The sequence below is a fragment of the Oryx dammah genome, unplaced genomic scaffold, assembly GCF_014754425.2.
Source record: "Oryx dammah isolate SB20612 unplaced genomic scaffold, SCBI_Odam_1.1 HiC_scaffold_11175, whole genome shotgun sequence".
In the NCBI taxonomy this organism is placed as follows: domain Eukaryota; kingdom Metazoa; phylum Chordata; class Mammalia; order Artiodactyla; family Bovidae; genus Oryx; species Oryx dammah.
The window spans coordinates 443,597-463,860 of NW_024080568.1; the positions used below are offsets into that span (position 1 = coordinate 443,597).

The 20,264-nt window shown below is 43.6% G+C and overlaps 1 pseudogene; it reads right to left on the reverse strand.

The window, feature by feature from the left end:
- LOC120860746 overlaps positions 1-20,264 on the reverse strand; it is a 199,443-nt pseudogene that overhangs the window by 127,078 nt on the left and 52,101 nt on the right.

Here is a 20,264-nt window from a genome sequence, read left to right on the forward strand (position 1 = left end):
AAAAGGAAACCACAGTTGAAAAAGACACGTAACCCATTATCCATTGCAACACCATTTCCAGTAGCCAAGATATGGAAATTATCTAGGTGTCCAAATACAAAGGAACAGGTAAAGAATTTATGGTACATGTATTGGATGGAAAATTACTTATGTATAAAAATAACCAAAATTGGATTACTAGTAGAGTTAAGGATGGATCTACAGCCTATTATACAGAGAGAAGTATTTCAGAAAGAGAAAGACCAACATTATCTATTTATGGATATACATGGATTCTATAAAACTGGTAAGAAGACCCTAATTGGAAGGTGGGGAAAAAAATACACAGGACACATAGTGGGGAGGAGAGACTGGAATGAATTGAGTGAGATTCACTAATATGTGAACAATACCAAGTATGAAGTAGGTAGCTAGTGAGAAGCTCCTCCTCAGTGCTCTGGGGTAACCTAGAGCAGTGGGTTGTGGGGAAGGAAAGGAGGCTCAAGAGTGAGGTGAGAGGGCTGCTCAAAAGGGATGCTCAGTTATATATAGTATTAACTTATTTACAGTTATATATAGTATTAGCTGTTATACAGCAGAAAGTAGCACAACATTGTAAAGCAATTATATTCCAATATTAAATCATGTTTCTTTAACTGAAAAAAGTAAATCAGTTCTTGACCAAATGGGCCAGTTAAAAGAAATGCCTTGCAGTGCCTATGTCAAGTAAAATGTTTACCCAAGGACCGCAGTACTATATATAGACCAAAAGAAAAAAAAATCTTAAAATGCAATGCTAAGTTAGCCAGAATAAATTCAGATGCTAGAAATAAGAGTTCCTTCATTTCATTTTCTGTCACTATTTCTGAAAATAAAAAAAGGGGGTACCAATTCATGTCACTAAATTATGAAAACATGAATTCCTTCAATTTTTAATAAATAATAGTAAACCTTTGACATTCAGAATGATGCTAAGCAGGTATTTGTAAAAGTAGTTTGAAAGTTGAGATGCTCAAAAGAATCACCTATTTTGAAACTCTAGAATGTTTGCTACTGACTGGGAAAGATCCATACCCTAAAAGTTGAGAATTTTGTTTTATTCAGCCAGACAGTAATCCTGAGGAAGTTTACTCTTGAGAAGAAACTTCTAAAGTATTTCTGAAAGATTGCTCTCTAGAGGGAATGGAAGAGCCAGGATGTATAGAAGTTTTGCAACGATGATAATGTAGGCAGTATGTTCAATATTATGGTTAATTATAGAAAAACTGGACATCTCAAATGAATGGGTTTAGCATTTTTCTACCTATGGTAAGATGCAAGAATGTGGGCTTTTTGAGACAATTTCTTCAATAGGCAACTTAATTAGGGCAAGTATCCTGCTCTTTTCTGTGTCATTTCTGGTGGCACAATTGGTGTCAGTTGTGGTGGCTGAGGGCTGGACGGTGGGCAACCTGATTTCATACAGAGTCCCTTCAGAGTTCATATTCAGGGATGCCTGCAATGGCTTATGACTTTGATGACTGGAGCATCCTTTGTGTACTGATATGGCTGACAGCATACTTAGTTCACAGTGCGCTCTATTCTTTACGCTCTCAGAAAATGTTACTTTTTGTAGGAGATTCATATACCCTAAGACAAACTGACTGTGGGCTTTTACCTAAAGTACCTGTACTACGAAAAAAGTTATTACAGGTTAATATAAGTCCCAACAAGAAAGGAGAGAGAAAGATATTCAAGAACATGGCTAGAAACCCTTCACGATCAAGGAAGAGTAAACAGGAGAGTTTTACAGTGCTTTCAAGTCATATATGTTTATATATATATATACATACACATACACACATATATATACACATACATACATACATACATACACTGATATATATATATATACATAGGCATGTATACCTATTCTGTGGATATATGCATATCTACTCATTTGTGTGTATATATGTATATCTATACACATTTATATATCCATGTATATCTGATATTCTCTGGAATATTCTCAAGAATTGCATTTATATTAATGTACAAAACAAGTCACAGGGACCCTGTGAGACCCAAGCACTAGCTCTGCTCACCCTGCACCGACTTTAGGAGACTGGCTTTGGACATTCTCTGGGCACGAGGTGGGAAGGACAGCTCAGCCTCTCTTCTACCTCCTATGACAGAGGTGGGCATTGGGAACAGCAACACCTCCTCCTGGGGTCCAGACAGTCTGTCCCTAAAGGACAGGGCCTAAGCATTCAGTGAGGCCAGCCTTTGTCCATGCTGTACTGACCTGCTATAAGACCTTGGGTTCCCTGGCATCCAGCTCAACCATTGCTGACCCCAGCTTGAAGTGTCTTAGGTGCTGCCTGCTGGCAGTTACCCAGGAGGTAAAAGCTGCATGCCCAGAGAGTAGAAGAAGCCAGTGGGGCAGGGGTTTCCAAGGCCCCTCTGCTCCCCCAAGAACACCCAACCCTGCCTATCACAGCCTTTCTCTTCTTTAGTATGCGTCTTTGTGGCTAGTGTTGCCAAACACCTTCCTCTGAAAGTGAAGGCTCCATGACCACAGGAGAGGTGGAGGTGAGGCAGTCCTGTACCCCTAAACCCAGGAAGCTTGAGAACGAAGTTTCTGGAGCCCTGAACATACTGTGTATTAAGTCTGTACCAACCTAGTCCAAGATCTGGACAGATTCTCTGGGGAAAATTTTCATGTTCAACAATCTGACTTAAGACCAAGATTCAGCCAGGTTTTCTGTGGAAATAATTTTAATGTCCAACAAGAGAACCAATCTAGGCAAAAATCTGGACAGATTCATTGTGCAAACACTTCTTATGCCCAAAAGGAGAACAAAACTAGGCCAAGATCTAGACAGGTTCTCTGTGGGGTTCTTTTTTTGTCCATCATCAGGACAGATTCGCTGTGGAAATATTTTTCACGTCCAACAAGAGGACCAACCTATGCCAAGATCTGGACAAGTTCACTGTGGAAGCACATTTCATGTCCAACAGGAGAACCAACCTAGGCCAAGATATGGACAGGTTCACTGTGGAAACACTCATGTCCAGCAAGAGAAGATTTGTTAACCCACAGCCTCACCCCAAGACATGGGACACATTTTATCAGTGGAAATTGCAGGGGAGTTGTTTGAGAGGCTTCTTCCTGTGTTTCTTTCCTGAGGTTCCCCCTGAATTTACTTGACCCAGAGGGAGGGCACTTGCACTTCTCTACTCACTACAGGCCGATTGGTGCCCCACAACCTCACAGCCCCTCTCCTCCGCCTCCCTCTGTGCTGAATACAAACCTCCTGTTTACAAGGCCAAAGCACATTCTTCTTGGTGAGCAGAACAGAGGCCGGTGGGAAGGTGGGTGGAGGCTCAAAGCTTTTCTTGTAGAAGAAAAACACACACGTTTGTTCCTGTGTGTGGTAGCCAGATGCTGTAGTAATTGGTGCCCCCTGCACATTTATGGATGGGTTTAGGTTTGGTATTTTTTAATTCTTTTTTTTTAATTGAAATATAATTGCTTTATGAAATTTTGTTGTTTTCTGTCAAAACTCAACATGAAACGGCCATAGTTGTACATATATTGCCTCTCTTTTGAACATACCTCCCATCTTCCTCCCCATCCCACTCATCTAGGTTTATACAGAGCCTCAGTTTGAGTTACTTAAGCCATACAGGAAATTCTCAGTGACTATCTATTTTGCATATGAGAAAGGCTGGGCTGGAAGAAGCACAAGCAGGAATCAAGATTGCCAGGAAAAAATATCAATAACCTCAGATATGCAGATGACAGCACCTTTATGGCAGAAAGTGAAGAGGAGCCAAAAAAAAGCCTCTTGATGAAAGTGAAAGTGGAGAGTGAAAAAGTTTGCCTAAAGCTCAACATTCAGAAAACGAAGATCATGGCATCCAGTCCCATCACTTCATGGGAAATAGATGGGGAAACAGTGGAAAGAGTGTCAGACTTTATTTGGGGGGGCTTCAAAATCACTGCAGATGGTGATTGCAGCCATGAAATTAAAAAACACTTACTCCTTGGAAGAAAAGTTATGACCAACCTAGATAGCATATTCAAAAGCAGAGGCATTACTTTGCCAACAAAGGTCCATCAAGTCAAGGCTATGGTTTTTCCAGCAGTCATGTATGGATGAGAGTTGGACTGTGAAGAAAGTTGAGTGTCGAAGAATTGATGCTTTTGAACTGTGGTGTTGGAGAAGAGTCCTGAGAGTCCCTTGGACTGCAAGGAAATCCAACCAGTCTATTCTAAAGGAGATCAATCCTGCATGTTCTTTGGAAGGAATGATGCTAAAGCTGAAATTCCAATGCTTTGCCCACCTCATGCGAAGAGTTGACTCATTGGAACAGACTCAGATGCTGGGAGGGATTGGAGGCAGGAAGAAAAGGAGAAGACAGAGGAGGAGATGACTGGATGGCATCACCAACTCAGTGGACGTGGGTTTGTGTGAACTCCGGGAGTTGGTGACAGACAGGGAGGCCTGGCGTGCTGCCATTCGTTGGGTTGCAGGGAGTCAGACACGACGGAGTGTGGAAAATTTTGAAAAAGATGGGAATACTAGACCACCAGACCTGCCTCTTGAGAAATCTGCGTGCAGGTCAGGAAGCAGCAGTTAGAACTGGACATGGAACAAGAGACTGGCTCCAAATAGGAAAAGGAGTACGGCAAGCCTGGATATTGTCACCCTGTTTATTGAACTTATATGCAGAGTACATCATGAGAAATGCTGGACTGGAAGAAACACAAGCTGGAATCAAGATTGCCTGGAGAAATATCAATAACCACAGATATGCAAATGACACCACCCTTATTGCAGGAAGTGAAGAGGAGCTAAAAGCCCTCTTGATGAAAGTGAAAGTGGAGAGTGAAAAGTTGGCCTAAAGCTCAACATTCAGAAAACTAAGATCATGGCAACCGGTCCCATCACTTCATGGGAAATAGGTGAGGAAACAGTGTCAGACGTTATTTTGGGGGGCTCCAAAGTCACTGAAGATGGTGATTGCAGCCATGAAATTAAAAGACGCTTACTCCTTGGAAGAAAAGTTATGACCAACCTAGAGAGTATATTCAAAAGCAGAGACATTACTTTGCCGACTAAGGTCCGTCTAGTCAAGGCTATGGTTTTTCCTGTGGTCATGTATAGATGTGAGAGTTGGACTATGAAGAAGGCTGAGCACTGAAGAATTGATTCTTTTGAACTGTGGTGTTGGAAAAGACTCTTGAGAGTCCCTTGGACTGCAAGCAGATCCAACCAGTCCATTCTGAAGGAGATCAGCCCTGGGATTTCTTTGGAAGAAATGATGCTCAAGCTGAAACTCCATTACTTTGGCCACCTCATGTGAAGAGTTGACTCCTTGGAAAAGACTCTGATGCTGGGAGGGATTGGGGGCAGGAGGAGAAGGGGACAACTGAGGATGAAATGGCTGGGCAGCATCACAGACTCGATGGACGTGAGTCTGAGTGAACTCCGGGAGTTGGTGATGGACACGGAGGCCTGGCGTGCTGCGATTCATGGGATCGCAAAGAGTTGGACACGACTGAATGACTGAACTGAAATGAACTGCATAGTCCTTTGGGTGTAAGTACCAAAACTTCTTTATCTTTTTATATTGGCTGATGGACATCTAGGTTTCTTCCATATTCTAGTACTGTAAGTGAATAATAAACAATGGGATACATGTTTCTTTTTCAGTTCTGGCTTCTTCAGGGTGTATGACCTGGGGCATGATTGCTGGGTCACATGGTGATTTTATCCCTAGTTTTTTTTTTAAGGAATCTCTTGGAGGTGAATCTTTATATTTTCTAAATTTCTTTTTAAACAACAGCACATTATGATAAATTTTTGTTTGCTCTCAACCACAAGAACTTGTAAAATAAGATCTTTAAGGTTTTTTTTTTTTTTCTTTATTTTTTCCCTGTTTGTTTCTGCTAAAATAGTATAGGAGTTTTCTCTTGGTGACTTACTTTTCAATATTTATTTAATTGGCTGTGCTGGATCTTCATTGTGGAATACAGGTAGGATTTCCAGTTGCAGCATGTGAGATCTACTGCCCTTACTAGGGATTGGGCATGGCCATCCTCTGTTGGGATCCTAGCCTCTGGATCAGTAGGGAATGCTGCAACTGCCTACTGTAAAGAAAAATGAAATAAATAAAATATCTATCTTTGAATGTGCTGAGCCTTCCATTGCTGTGCAGGCTTTTCTCTGGTTTTAGGGAGTGGGGGCTACTCTCAAGCTTCTGTGCTTGAATTTCTCACTGTGGTGGCTTCTCTTGTTGGGAAGCATGGGTTCTAGGCATGTGGGCTTCAGTTGTTGTGCCCGGGTTTAGTTGCTCCACAGCATATGGGACCTTCCCAGATGAGGAACTGAACCTGTGTCTACTGCACTGGCATATGGATTCTTAACCACTGCATCACCAAGGAAGTAATTCCCATCCCCTGTTTCCTGCCAACCTCCTACATTTAAAAAAAAAAAAAAAAGACTACAACCAACCTCTTTAGTAAATGTTCAGGAGTCTGAGCTTTGAGGTCAGTGTTTGTGGTGTCATTCTCCAAAAGGCAGCTCAGCTTCAGACACTGGTTGGGCTTATGAATCTGGTGACTAGGGTGGGTCTAGAGGCTGAATACAGGCTTGGCCTCTGATATTCTGCTGTCACCTACTCAACCAGGGTTCCTGAACCATGGTAGCCAAGCAGGGCAGCAAGTAGCTGGCCCTGGTACAGCTGTGGAACCTCTGTGGTTAGAGTGGAGCATGCAGTGGAGGAAGTTGGCTGTCCTTGTCAGTATGACTGTTGTTGTCCTTTGTGCCCATGCATGGCAGCCACGGTGTAAGGTGAGGCCTGGCCACTGTTGTGGAGACAGGATTGGATCTCAGACAGCTCACATCCCCAGTCCCCATCCCTTCCCCTCAAACTTCACTTCAGATCCTGGGTTGTGGCTGCTAGAAGCTCCCCAGGGCTGGCAGATTGTGTAAAGCACCAGCCCCCTTACTCAAGGTTAGCTGAGACACCAAACTCTTGGGTCACACAGCATCTCTGCCATCATCCAGGTCGCCCCACTGTTTTGAAGGAGGGCCTGTGTGGGCTGTGAGTGATGGGGATTTTGGGGTGTTATGGGCTGGCCCAGGAGTCAGTTTTTTGAGGGGAGGGGAGGGGATAGAGGGGGAAAGAAGGGGAAGGAGAAGTTTGACCTCAGGCTTCCAGGGTATTCCAGGCCCAGCTCTGGTAGGAGGTGCAGGTGAGAAGTCCCTGGAAGTTTCTGGGTCCCCACCGTTTTTGTTTTGTTTTTGTTTTTCAGTTGAAGCCCCTCTCTCTGCACCAGCCCTAACTCTCTCCTTCTTGTGGCCCCAGCCACAAGCCACAGAACATGGAGAGTTTATGTGGCTTCCCTTCCTGTAGGGAAATCAAGCCACAGACAAACGTGTTCCTTTAAGAAAGCATGAAAAAAAGCAGAAAATAATAGTGGGTGGCACTTCTGAGAGAGTTCATGTAGACACTTCACAAGCATGACACAGGGAGGGAACTGAGAACCATTGACCACAGTCCTGGAGTTGGCACACTGCCCTGTACAGACTGCCCCATGGCGAATTCTCCCCTTGGTATTTTCTGGCGACTGGATGGACTTCAGCCTCCTGAATACATCCTGGTAGGATCAGCCCAGGGCAGAGGTTAAACAGAGGGGAGGCTGTGGTTGACTCTTTTAAGAACACCACTGCCTCCACTCTGTCAGAACTCAGTTCTGGGTCTAATCAAACATGGCTTTCTGATGCGGTCATCACCTTCACTCATCAGGGGAGGACTTTGTATCCTATATCTCCATGTGTAGCCCAGTCATCCCTGGGACCTATGCTGTGTGCATCTACTCTGTTCACAGACTTCACTTCACTCATAATAGGGAAGTGTAAGCATGAACTACTCCATAGTTAAAAATTTCAAAGTCATGACAGCACTGGCCAAAACATGGACAAGGCACAGGTACAAGGCCATACATTAGACAATTCACTGTTTGGGCTTCGAGGACCCTCTGTGTGTGGGGTGGGATGGGGGCCAGACAGGGAATTTCTTGCACATGCGGCTCCAGGCTCTGTTCTTGGCAGGGTGGATGGCTGTTGCCACTGCCTATCTGTGGAGGGGCTCTGGAGCTGTCCAGTTCAGCAGGAATGGCATTGGTGGGAAGGGAAGTCACCCACTCTTAGCATCCCTGACCTCATACCTCCTCATCAGGACAGCTGAGTGCCTAAAAGTCCCCTTCCTCATCTAGCTCTGAAGACATGGAAGCTGTAAGAGCTGAAGAACATGCAGAAAACAAAATCCTGTAAAGCTATTATCCTTCAATAAAAATTTAAACAAACAAACAAGAAACACAAGGAACAGCAAAGGCTTGCATTCTCAGCCAGACTGTCAGATACTCCCTGTGCTATGCATCAGTCCAAAATCCTGGTGTTTCCATCCCATGTCACAGATGGGAATAGAGACATAGAGAGGTTGAGGATCTTGTCCCAGGTCACACAGCTGCTGAGGACACAGCTGAGAACTGGACCCCCGTGGTCAAATCTGGCGTCCAGATGTGGTGATGACCCTGAGGGAGGGACAAAGTTGTCTGAAACCCTAGATTCTTCTCCCTGGACCTAGGAGCTGACTGAGTCGGCTCCAGATTTAAACCTTCCCAGGGTTTCAGCTACCACTGAACTCTACTGCTGTCATTAATAAGGGGTGAATGAATACATAGTTTAGGATTCAGATCTGTTTGGAGAAAAAATTTATTAGGAGTACAAAAAAACATAAAGATAATTGACATGGACATCTTCAGAACACTTAAGAAACCCTCTGCTGTTTGTCTGTCTCCTCTCCTGTAATGAAACTGGAATGTCTATTTAATCAAGTAATTCTATGCTCATCACACTCTTTCTTTAAAAGATTTATTTATGGATTTGTTTATTTGGCTGTGCTGAGTCTTAGTTGCAGCATGTGGAAGCTAGTTTCCCAAACAGGTATTGAACATGGGTCTCAGCATTGGAGCCTTACCACTGGACCACCTACAAAATCTCTTCATAGTCTTTGGGAATGTAATGGGTCATAGAACTCCTCAGAGATGCCCTTAGAGCTGAGGCATAGGGTGGCTGCAGTAATCCTCCTATGCCTAAGACGTGGTTTGTTGGTCATGGCTCACTCACACTTCCTGCAAACATTGGGCTACTACCCTGTGTGTGTCCTCTGGTGCTTGGTGAGACTTGTTATATCCTTGTTGTGTTGCCCACACTCTCCATAATTGACTCCTATACTTCCTGAGACCCCTGCCCCCATGAATAACTTGCCTGTGTGGATCTGAAAATTGCTGTTGTGGCTTTTGATTCCCTGGGCCGGGATCCTCTGGTTGGAGATGGTCTCTTGCAGATGGTCTTGGAGGATTCTGAGAGGGGTGATTGCACTGGAGGTGTTGGCTGAGGAACTGCTGACTGGAGAAGGCCACAGAACAGGAAGCACATGGGTGGATCTTGGGCTTCACTTCTGCTGAAAGAGGAAGATTTTTGCGATCTGTCTCCCATCAAGTGTGCCTTTACAGTCGATTTTCCCATTCCATTCTTATTCTCTACATCTACAGAAATCCAGGAAGCCTGTGTCAAGTGTCTCTTCTACACATATCCCAGAGCAGGGGTCTTGCAGTAGCATCAGAAGCAGCGTCTCTCCTGATAGAGGTGGATATGCAGTGACCTTTCACTGCATGTAAGTATCTGAAAAGTCATGCCATAGTGGCCACAGGTATTTTACCCTGCCAAGAGATTATACTTGATGACAGATGGAATCAGTCTGAGCAGCTCCCTGTAAGGGGAAATAATCTACTAAGTCTATTGAGCACCTGGTCTGCAGGTCTTTGCAGAGGAGACAACACAGAGGGTGGCTGGAGCAAGTATGAGTAAAGCAGATGAATATGATACTCCTTGTTCACAGAGCAGCCTTTGGGTCAATGTCTGCAAGAAGTGAGTTTCACACTGGACAAGATCAAGGGGCCCAGGTCCCAGTGACTACGGGTCGTAGCTCCTGCTGCCCCAATTGGTTCACAAATTGCTTCTATTTCTTGTTTTCTATACATCATAAGATAAGGACGTGTCCTTTCTCAAGCCTCACCAGTATTCATATCTCATTTATTTCACTCTGTCTTAGTCCATTTACCATGCACTAGGAAGTGCTGTTTAAAAATACATCTGCAGCCAGACTCTTCACACCCTCACTTCCATGCATCTTCAGCCAGCCCACTCTCCCTTCATGTCTGCAATGAATTGACATCTGAGGGCATTCCCCACTGCTGTATCTTCCCAAAAATGAACCGAACCATCATCGTAGAACAGGGAACATGCTGCTTGATGCTGAAAGATGCATGGTAGCTATGTGTCACCCAGAAAAACCCCTGGTGCCTGCACATGGACACGGGCCCTGAGGCTTCGGTGTTCCATCCAGCCTCCTTTTCTCCAACTGCACTTCCTCCTGTGACCACTGGTATGGCCTCTCTTCCCTGCCCTGGGGCTGTGGTACTGGCTGCTCCTCTGCCTGGAATCCTTTCCCACAGATGTTGTATCTGCAGAGAAACTGTCTCACCACACTCTGCAACTCACAACCCTCTGCTCATTCTGATCTAAGGCACTTTTCCTCCACTAGTTTTCCTCAGAGCAGCAACCCCCATCTGATATGAAGCCCATGCTGCCCCAGGGCAATGGTTATGACTGTTTCAGTGTGTGGAGCCCTGGCTGGCACAGAATATGAACACACATGAAAACAAACTGAAATAGTAACTGAATGCATGTATACATGCCACTTAGAAATATGAAGGAAAAGAGGAAGAAACACGTAAAGGTGAGAAAGCTGGTAGGCGCTAGGAAACTTGCTTTCTCCCTCTTAGCCTTCTAGCAGAATGTAATGTCACATATTTTTGGCATGAAATATTGAAAATTAGAACTAATATTTTTAATATAAAATTGTTTCCTAACAGTCATATGACAAGGAATCAATTTCTGAGGCACTGTAATCGCGACTTGACTGACTTTAGACTGGAGTATACTCTGCTTCAGAATTGTACCAGGGAAGCTCCCCAGGATGGGCTGGGGTGCTAGAAGAGTGGTGGCACTCTCCTCTCACAGCCACAAGCTCGTTCTTCCCACTGCTGTCCCGCTTCATGCCGAGGTACTGGCCATACTCCTTCCTGTACCAGACCAGCAGCTCACAGTGTGGCCTGACCACCTGGTATGTTCAGTAGAGGATCTGCCCATGATACTGGAAGACCACCAGGTTCTGCTCCTCATTTTCCTGGGCACAGTTCACATCCCTGGGGTCGAGGCTGGGAAAGGGAAAGAAACCACAGGTGACAAGTACCCTCCACTATCAGACTATGCCCAAATACTTGTCTTGAGGCTCTGAGGCTTCCATGGCTCCCATCACTGCTCAAGGGGACCTTATTTTCACACCTTTGACCATGGCATGTGAATTCCAATTTCCAGATCCTGTCTCCAGTCCTATTCCTGGCTGGAATGTTTTTCTCTCCTTACCTAATAAGTCATTTTTCCAGAGCTCACTTCCAGACTTCTCTACACCTGGACTGTCTCTAAGACTGGTGAACTCCTGCTCCTCTAAATTCTTTTTCATTCCACAGGACTTGGTGTCCCTAGACTAGCATGCATGCCTCTGCACTCACCCCAGCCTGCCTTCTCTCCTGAGACTTTTCTCCAACCTCCCCACCTGTATACAGGTTCCATTTCACTTGCCCACCCCATCCCATGGAAACATGGAAAGTGCTCTGTCTTAGCTTGGGGCAAAAAATGGTAATAGTTTGTTCACTTTCTGCCTCCCCTGATTAAAGCAGAGGTACCCAGAGAAGGCCATGATCAAGGCCATCCTACTCCCCAATCCCTTCAGGGCCCAGACCTCAGGGCCCACTTCTCACTGGAACTGAGCCTGGGGAAGTCGTTGCCCTCACAAACACATGATCCCCCATGCTAGGTTATCCTCAGTTCAGTTCACATCAGTCGCTCAGTCATGTCCGACTCTTTGCAACCACATGAACCACAGCACTCCAGGACTCTTTTTCCATCAACAATTCCTGGAGTTTACACAAACTCATGTCCACTGAGTCGGTGATGCCCTCCAACAATATCATACTCTGTTGCCCTCTTCTCCTCCTGTCTTCAATCTTTCCCGACATCAGAGTCTTTTCAAATGAGTCAGCTCTTCGCATCGGTGCCCAAAGTATTGGAGTTTCAGCTTCAACATCAGTGCTTCCATCGAACACCCAAGACGTATGTCTTTTAGGATGCACTAGTTAGATCTCCTTGCAGTCCAAGGAACTCTCAAGAGTCTTCTCCAACACCACAGTTCAAAGGCATCAATTGCTTTGCACTCAGCTTTCTTTATAGTCCAACTTTCACATCCATGCATGACTACTGAAAAAAAAAAATCACAGCCTTGACTAGACAGACATTTGGTGACAAATATTGTCTCTGCTTTTTAATACACTGTCCATGTTGATCATAATTTTCCTTCCAAGGAGTAAGCATCTTTTAATTTCATGGCTTCAATCACCATCTGCATTGATTTTGGAGCCCCCCAAAATAAAGTCGGCTACTGCTTCCCCACTGATGTGCCATGAAGTGATGGGACCAGATGCCATGATCTTCGTTTGCTGAATGTTGAGCTTTAAGCCAACTTTTTCACTCTCCTCTTTCACTTTCATCAAGAGGCTCTTTAGTTCTTCACTTTCTGCTACACGGGTGGTGTCATCTGCATATCTGAGGTTATTGATATTTTTCCCAGCAATCTTGATTCCAGCTTGTGCTTCTTCCAGCCCATCGTTTCTCATGGTGTACTCTGCATATAAGTTAAATAAGCAGGGTGATGATATACACCTTGACATTTTCCTTTTCCTCTTTGGTTATCCTGGAGCTGTGCAATTCTTCAAAAATAGAAAAAACTAAGGTTGCATATTCCTAAAATCAGTTGGTTAATGTGTGTCTGCAGTATGTTCTCTAAAAGGACATGCACTGTGTGATCTGCTTCAGTAATGAACTCCACTATCTAAACCGGAACAGATAGTGCTTGCTGCTACTGCTGCTAAGTCACTTCAGTCGTGTCCGACTGTTTCCCTCTGTTTGACCCCATAGATGGCAGCCCACCAGGCTCCCATCCCTGGGATTCTCCAGGCAAGAACACTGGAGTGGGTTGCCATTTCTTTCTCCAATGCATGAAAGTGAAAAGTGAAAGTGAAGTCTCTCAGTCATGTCCGACTCTTAGCGACCCCATGGACTGCAGCCCACCAGGTTCCTCCATCCATGGGATTTTCCAGGCAAGAGTACTGGAGTGAGTTGCCATTGCCTTCTCCAAGATAGTGCTTGGTAAGTGTCAATTAGGTGAGCTAAAATGTCCCTGGTGACTCTAGACTCCTCAAGTTTTTTTTTCAAGTACCTCAGTTTTGTGGAGCATATAGACATATATATTGAGGGCTGTGTTATGTTCTTATCTCTTTCTAATGTTGTTTGAAATGAAAGAATATGGTACGGAGGAAAAACAGGAAAGAAGATGTGAAAGCTATTGAGGGAGATGGGATGAGAGGAAAGGGGTATGAGCTTGAGGGAGGAGCAATGTCTACAATCTGCAGACTCACTGTGGTTACTTCATTCAGCTGGCCCAAGAGGTGTCCTCTGCGTCCACAAACTCCCTTTGGTGCTCTGAGTCTTAGAAAAAGATTATAAGCTTCCTTCTCTTTTTTTCTTTTCTTCTTCTTCTTCTTATTGTGTGTGTGTGTGTGTGTGTGTGTGTGAGTTTATAAAGAACTGTTTCCCTCTGCTGGTATTGGTGCTCTTCAGCATGCATGGATTCAACTGCCAGTCATGACCTTACATGGTAAGATAGAAATCCTGTGGGCCTTTACCACTATGATCCCACTTCTCCTCTGATCTACAGATAGAAGTTCTGTTTTTCTGTACCACTGTGCTCCCACCAGTCCTTTGAATTTTAGGTATAAGTCCTGTTTGCATGTATGATGGTGCTCCCACTTGTCCTCTTATCATTAGATTGAAGTCCTGTGTCTGTATTTCCATGCCTCCTCCTCTCCGACCTTTATATAAAAGTCCGTGTTCATGCACAGTGTAAACAGTACACAGAGATGACGGTGTTATCCCTGAACATGTCATCACCATCCTTGTCGTTGCCTGTAGACTTGAAGTTCCCACACTCAATCTCCCCACAAACAGGTGATTTGAGACCACAGGACAAGTGATGAGGGGCATTTCTCACTAGCCAGGATTATCCCCTCTTGGCAGCCTCTCCATCGTCTTTCTGTGATCTGGCCCTAGTAGGGGCGAAAATGCAGGCTGAGTGGCAGATCACACACCATGTTCTACACTCCAAGCCCAGCCTCAGGGAGGCCTGATGGTCTGATACTTAACCCAGGGGGGCAGAATGAGGGCTGCGTGGTTGGCATGGCTCTTTTCCACTGCAGCACCGTTAGAAAGGTCAGAGGCTGGTGAGGAGCACAGCTGTCAGTGAAGAAGTTGTGACAGTTCACCCAATCTGGAGATGAGAACAGCAGGGATGAGGGGACGTATAGTGATGCTGCTTGTCTTAAAGACCTTCAGAAAGAACTAGGGCCTTCATGGCATTTGGCCTCGATACTATACCCCAACTCAAGGAGGAAGAGGATGACTGGGGGATCAAAGGGTGAGGTGATCTTATTGGACCAAGGCTTCATAACTCCTTCTTCCCTGAGAGGGCCAGAAGGGACACTCACAGAAGCAGTTGTCATCCTGGGGCTCGCTGACCTCTTGGTTTCCATGACCCTTTCTTGTAGGTTGTAATTTTTCACTTCAGTCTCTTTTCTTCTGAGTTTGAAGATGGAGAAGCAAAGCTAAGCAAGGCTGGCAGGGTCTGAAGAGTTAGTCTCTGTTGTATCAGGAATTGAAGTGTGTGCTGTCCCACCTGTCCATCTATACACTTCATTAACATGTTTTTACATTTATTTTTAAGACTTTTACTTTTGCATTGTTATGTTTTAATGTTACATTATTTATTTATTGCCCTGCGTATGGCTTGTGGGATCTTAGTTCCCTGACCAGGACTGGAACCCACACCTCCTGCAGTGGAAGCACAGAGTCTTAACCACTTAGCCACCAGAATTCCCTTCTCTATACTTTGTTTCTTCTTTTACAACTGGTTCAGGAGACTGAGGCAGCACACACTGACCAGAGATGCCCAGTTCCATGTTGGCATCCTACACTTGCCGTTAGTAGGATTAACCTACCAACCTTTTATTTAGAAAACAGTTCACTGACACATCTACTCAGAAATTATAGGTTGCGAGCATGTGAGATGTAAGGCATTGAGCAGAGGTCTGGGAATAAACACTAACAAAGCATTGTCCCTATTATTACAGCTGGATTTATTAAACTACTCACATGTTTCAGCCCTTTCATATTTAATGTAAAGCTTTCAAACACTGTATGAATGTATAAGATTTTCCCAAGGCCCCAGCACTAACTTCAGGTCCCTGATCAGCCCTGTTTAAACTCAGGCCTACCCATCGTCCATCCCACACACAGAGTCCATACTTACTACCCTTTCTACAGGGATCAGAGTAACTCCTCAAATTATTTTATTTTACCCACATTTTCTCTGGAGTGCTGCCCAGGGTGATGTGCATCTCTGGGAAGGGACTCCTGTTTCTGGGCCTGCATGGAACCACTTATCTTCAGCAATTCTACTGCTCCTGGCAATTCCTTCAAAGCAGATATGTTACTTATTGGTGCCCTGGACATTCCTTTCTGTATCTTTCTTTAGTTCTTTAGGACGTTATAAATTGTTTTTCATACATGAAATTAGTTACTACCTTGACAATTCATGGAAATACCTTGTTGGGGGTGGGGTGTCTGAATAAAGGAATGTAAATAAAGGACCTAAGTGGTTAGTAAGTCAAAACTAAAATTTGTATCTTAGGGTTCCTTTCCTCCAAATTTCTCCATACATGTGAGAACAAGGCAAGGAGAATAGCTGAAGGTCAAGGAAAGAAGATGGTCAGGGCTCATAGAGAAAACCAGGGGCTTTTTCAATTAATTAGTGGACCTTTGATGGACAAGGAAGTATGAAAAAGTACTGAGGGTACAAAACACATCTGGAAAATGGGGTGACAAAGCAGTGAGATAGAGAGGAGAAAAGATGATCGTCAGAAACATATTTACATGGCAAAGAAAATGAGCTGAAAGTTGCAGGTTTTTGTGTTCTAGAAACAAGGTTTGGAATTAAAGTAGCTGGTCTCATCAACTGCTTTAACAAGACTGTATGACTAGCTGGTTCTCCTTACTTTCCTGATCCATAAATGGGTATACATGCTAATTATTAAAGTTATAGTGAGCATGAAATTGTATAACAGTCAACAAATCATTGTGTAAGCTATTTAATACAGTATGAGTGTGACCATACAGCCCTGCCATCAGTTTACTGCCTCACCTGTCTCTGTATTTGAAGTCTAGCTCACAAATACTATCTTCAGCACTCCTTCACCTTCTTACTCCTAGGTGAATGTTTAAATGTGGAGTCATTCATTCAGAAAGCATTCAGGGGAACCTCAGGGGCTTTGAGCTGGGCCTGGACTTCTGACAATTAGTGAGTATGGGCTAGGCTCTCAAAGCTCATGACACAGAAGCAGGCTAAACAAATGATTCCAAATTTGAGAGTCATCTAAACACAGTTCAGAGGAAGTAGTTGAGCATTTGAAATCATGTGAAGTCCTTCAGTTCTTTTCTTATGTGTTGTTTTTCAGTCATAAACAGGCTTGTCAGGGCTGCGAGTTGCTTCCTTTTACTGGAGTAGGAGGCTCTGAGTTTGGGGATCCTATTGCCTCTTCTTGGACCATCCACTCTACAAACTGCCCAACATGTCCTTAAGCTTCCCTTAGTCAGATGTCTCAGCATATTCCACACTTTCAGTTCCAGTTCAGTTCAGTCGCTCAGTCGTGTATGACTGTGACCCCATGAAGCACAGCTCAACAGGCCTCCCTGTCCATCACCAACTCCCAGAGTCCACCCAAACCCATGTCCATCGAGTTGGTGATGCCATCCAACCATCTCATACTCTGCTGTCCCCTTCTCCTCCTGTCCTCAATCTCTGCCAACATCAGGGTCTTTTCAAATGAGTCAGCTCATCACATCAGGTGGCCAAAATATCGGAGTTTCAGCTTCAGCATCAGTCCTTCCAATGAACACCCAGGACTGATCTCGTTTAGAATGGACTGGTTGGATCTGCTTGCAGTCCAAGAGACTTTCAAGAGTCTTCTCCAACACCACAGTTCAAACGTATCAATTCAGCATTCAGCTTTCTTTATAGTCCAACTCTCACATTCATACATGACCACTGGAAAAGCCATAGCCTTGACTAGATGAACCTTTGTTGACAAAATAATGTCCCTGCTTTTATAAATGCTGTCTAGGTTGGTCATACCTTTAGCCCAGCATAAAAGAACTGAGATTGATAACATCTCTCAGATGAATGATATAAAGCTATATGAATAAGACAGTATAAACTTTATAGAACTATGGAAGTATTAATAACTTTGTAAGGGGTTTAGAGAAAGCACTTTGGATTGGATTGCACTATTGCAATATCAGGCATATAATCAAACATGACTTTACCTCAGTTTCTTGTTCTATAATAGTGATAGTTACCTACCTCCTGATAGGTATTGTAGGATTAAGGTTTCAGTTCAGTTCAGTTCAGTCACTCGGTCGTGCCTGACTCTTTGTGACCCCATGAATCACAGCATGCCAGGCCTCCCTGTCCATCATCAACTCTCTGAGTTCACTCAAACTCACATGCATCAAGTTGGAGATGTCATCAAGCCATCCCATCCTCTGTCATCTACTTTTCCTCGTGCCCCCAATCCCTCCCAGCATCAGAGACTTTTTCAAGGAGTCAACTCTTCGCATGGGGTGGCCAAAGTATTGGAGTTTCAGCTTCAGCATCATTCCTTCCAAAGAACACCCAGGGCTGAACTCCCTTAGAATGGACTGGTTGGATCTCCTTGCAGTCCAAGGGACTCTCAAGAGTCTTCTGCAACACCACAGTTCAAAAGCATCAATTCTTCGGTGCTCAGCTTTCCTCACAGTCCAACTCTCACATCCATGCATGACGACTGGAAAAGCCATAGCCTTGACTAGACGGACCTTTGTTGGTAAAGTAATGTCTCTGCTTTTGAATATGCTGTCTGGGTTAGGCATAACATTTCCTCCAAGGAGTAAGCATCTTTTAATTTCATGGCTGCAGTCACCATCTGCAGTGATTTTGGAGCCCCCAAAAATAAAGTCTAACACTGTTTCCACTGTTCCCCATCTATTTCCCATGAAGTGATGGGACCAGATGCCATAATATTCGTTTTCTGAATGTTGACCTTTAAGCCAACTTTTTCACTCTCCATTTTCACTTTCATCAAGAGGCTTTTTAATTCCTCTTCACTTTCTGCCATAAGGGTGGTGTCATCTGCATATCTGAGGTTATTGATATTTCTCCTGGAAATCTTGATTCCAGCTTGTGCTTCTTCCCACCCAGTGTTCTCATGATGTACTCCGCACAGAAGTTATATAAACAGGGTGACAATATACAGCCTTGACGTACTCCTTTTCCTATTTGGAACCAGTCTGTTGTTCCATGTACAGTTCTAACTGTTGCTTCCTGACCTGCATATAGGTTTCCCAAGAGGCAGGTCAGGTGGTCTGGTATACCCATCTCTTTCAGAATTTTCCACAGTTTCTTGAGATCCACACAGTCAAAGCCTTTGGCATAGTCAATAAAGCATAAATAGATGTTTTTCTGGAACTCCCTTGCTTTTTTGATGATCCACCAGTGTTGACAATTTGATCTCTGGTTCCTCTGCCTTTTCTAAAACCAGCTTGAACATCTGGAAGTTCACGGTTCACATATTGCTGAACCCTGGCTTGGAGAATTTTGAGCATTACTTTACTAGCATGATTTGAGTGCAATTGTTTAAGGTTTTAAGAAAGTTTATTCACAAAAAAAGCTTAAAGTCTGAAATTTTGTGAAAAAAATGTAAACCACACAGCCTACTATGTTTGCTGTTCTTACTAAGTATAAAGATGGTAATGATATAAGACATTGTGCTAAAGACTCAGGACAAGAAGGCTGCAGTCTTTAGGAATCATTTTCTCTAAATCTTACCTGTGACTGGATCCATGAGGAGGATTTTCTTGTCAATAGGATTTGGGAAGTACTCACCATCTGATGTTTACTGTGCTCCACTCTGAAGGGCATTCCAGACAGTTTACCTAAAGATGAAGAGAACCAGTATTTTGGTTGGTAAATGTTTCCAAACTCTGGGCATTCTAATTAAAGACACAGAGTTCTGTGCCAGAGAGTGACAAGGATAAGGATTACCAAAGGAGGAATGGAAAATTATTTCTGTAGCATCAACTCCTATGCTTCTACTGAAAGTATCACATAATTTTCTTAAAATTAAATTTAAAAAATGAAACTTCATCTGTGCTTCACCAATTTTCATAAATTTTCTTAATAAATTTACTAGCCTTTCATGATACTCAACAGAATAGTAACAGAAGGAAGTGACTGCAATGTAATAAAGGTCATATATGAAAAGTCTACCTCTAACATCATACTCACCAATGAAAAGCTGAGACGTCTAAGATCAAGAAAAACAGGCAAGGATCCCCATTCTCAATACTTCTATTCAACATAATATTAGACATTCCAAACAGGGCATTAGATTAGAAAAGGTTTCCTTCTGGAAAGAAAAAGGGAAAATTATGTCTGTTTACAGAGGACATGACTTTATGTGCAGGAAATCTTTACACTTCCACACACACACATACACACACACACACACACACACACACAAACCCTTCACAGAAAGTTGCAGGGTACAACATCAACATTCAAACATCTTTCCATGCATGGACAATGACCATCACAAAAAGGAAAATAAGTAAACAATTGTATTTATTTTTTTAAAAGCTATAGTCAAGAGCTATGGTTACATTTAAAAATATATTTATTTTTATCTATTTATTTGTACCAGTTTTTTTTTTTTTTTTTTTTTTTTTTTTTATGTGGGGTCTAGTTCCCTGACCAGGGGTTGAACCCAGGTTCTCTGCATTTAGAGTGTGGAGTCTTAGCCACTGGACCACCAGGGACATCCTGATGATCTTATTTACAGTAGCATTAAAAAAGAAAGAAAGAAAGAAAGAAAGAAAGAAAGAAAGAAAGAAAGAAAGAAA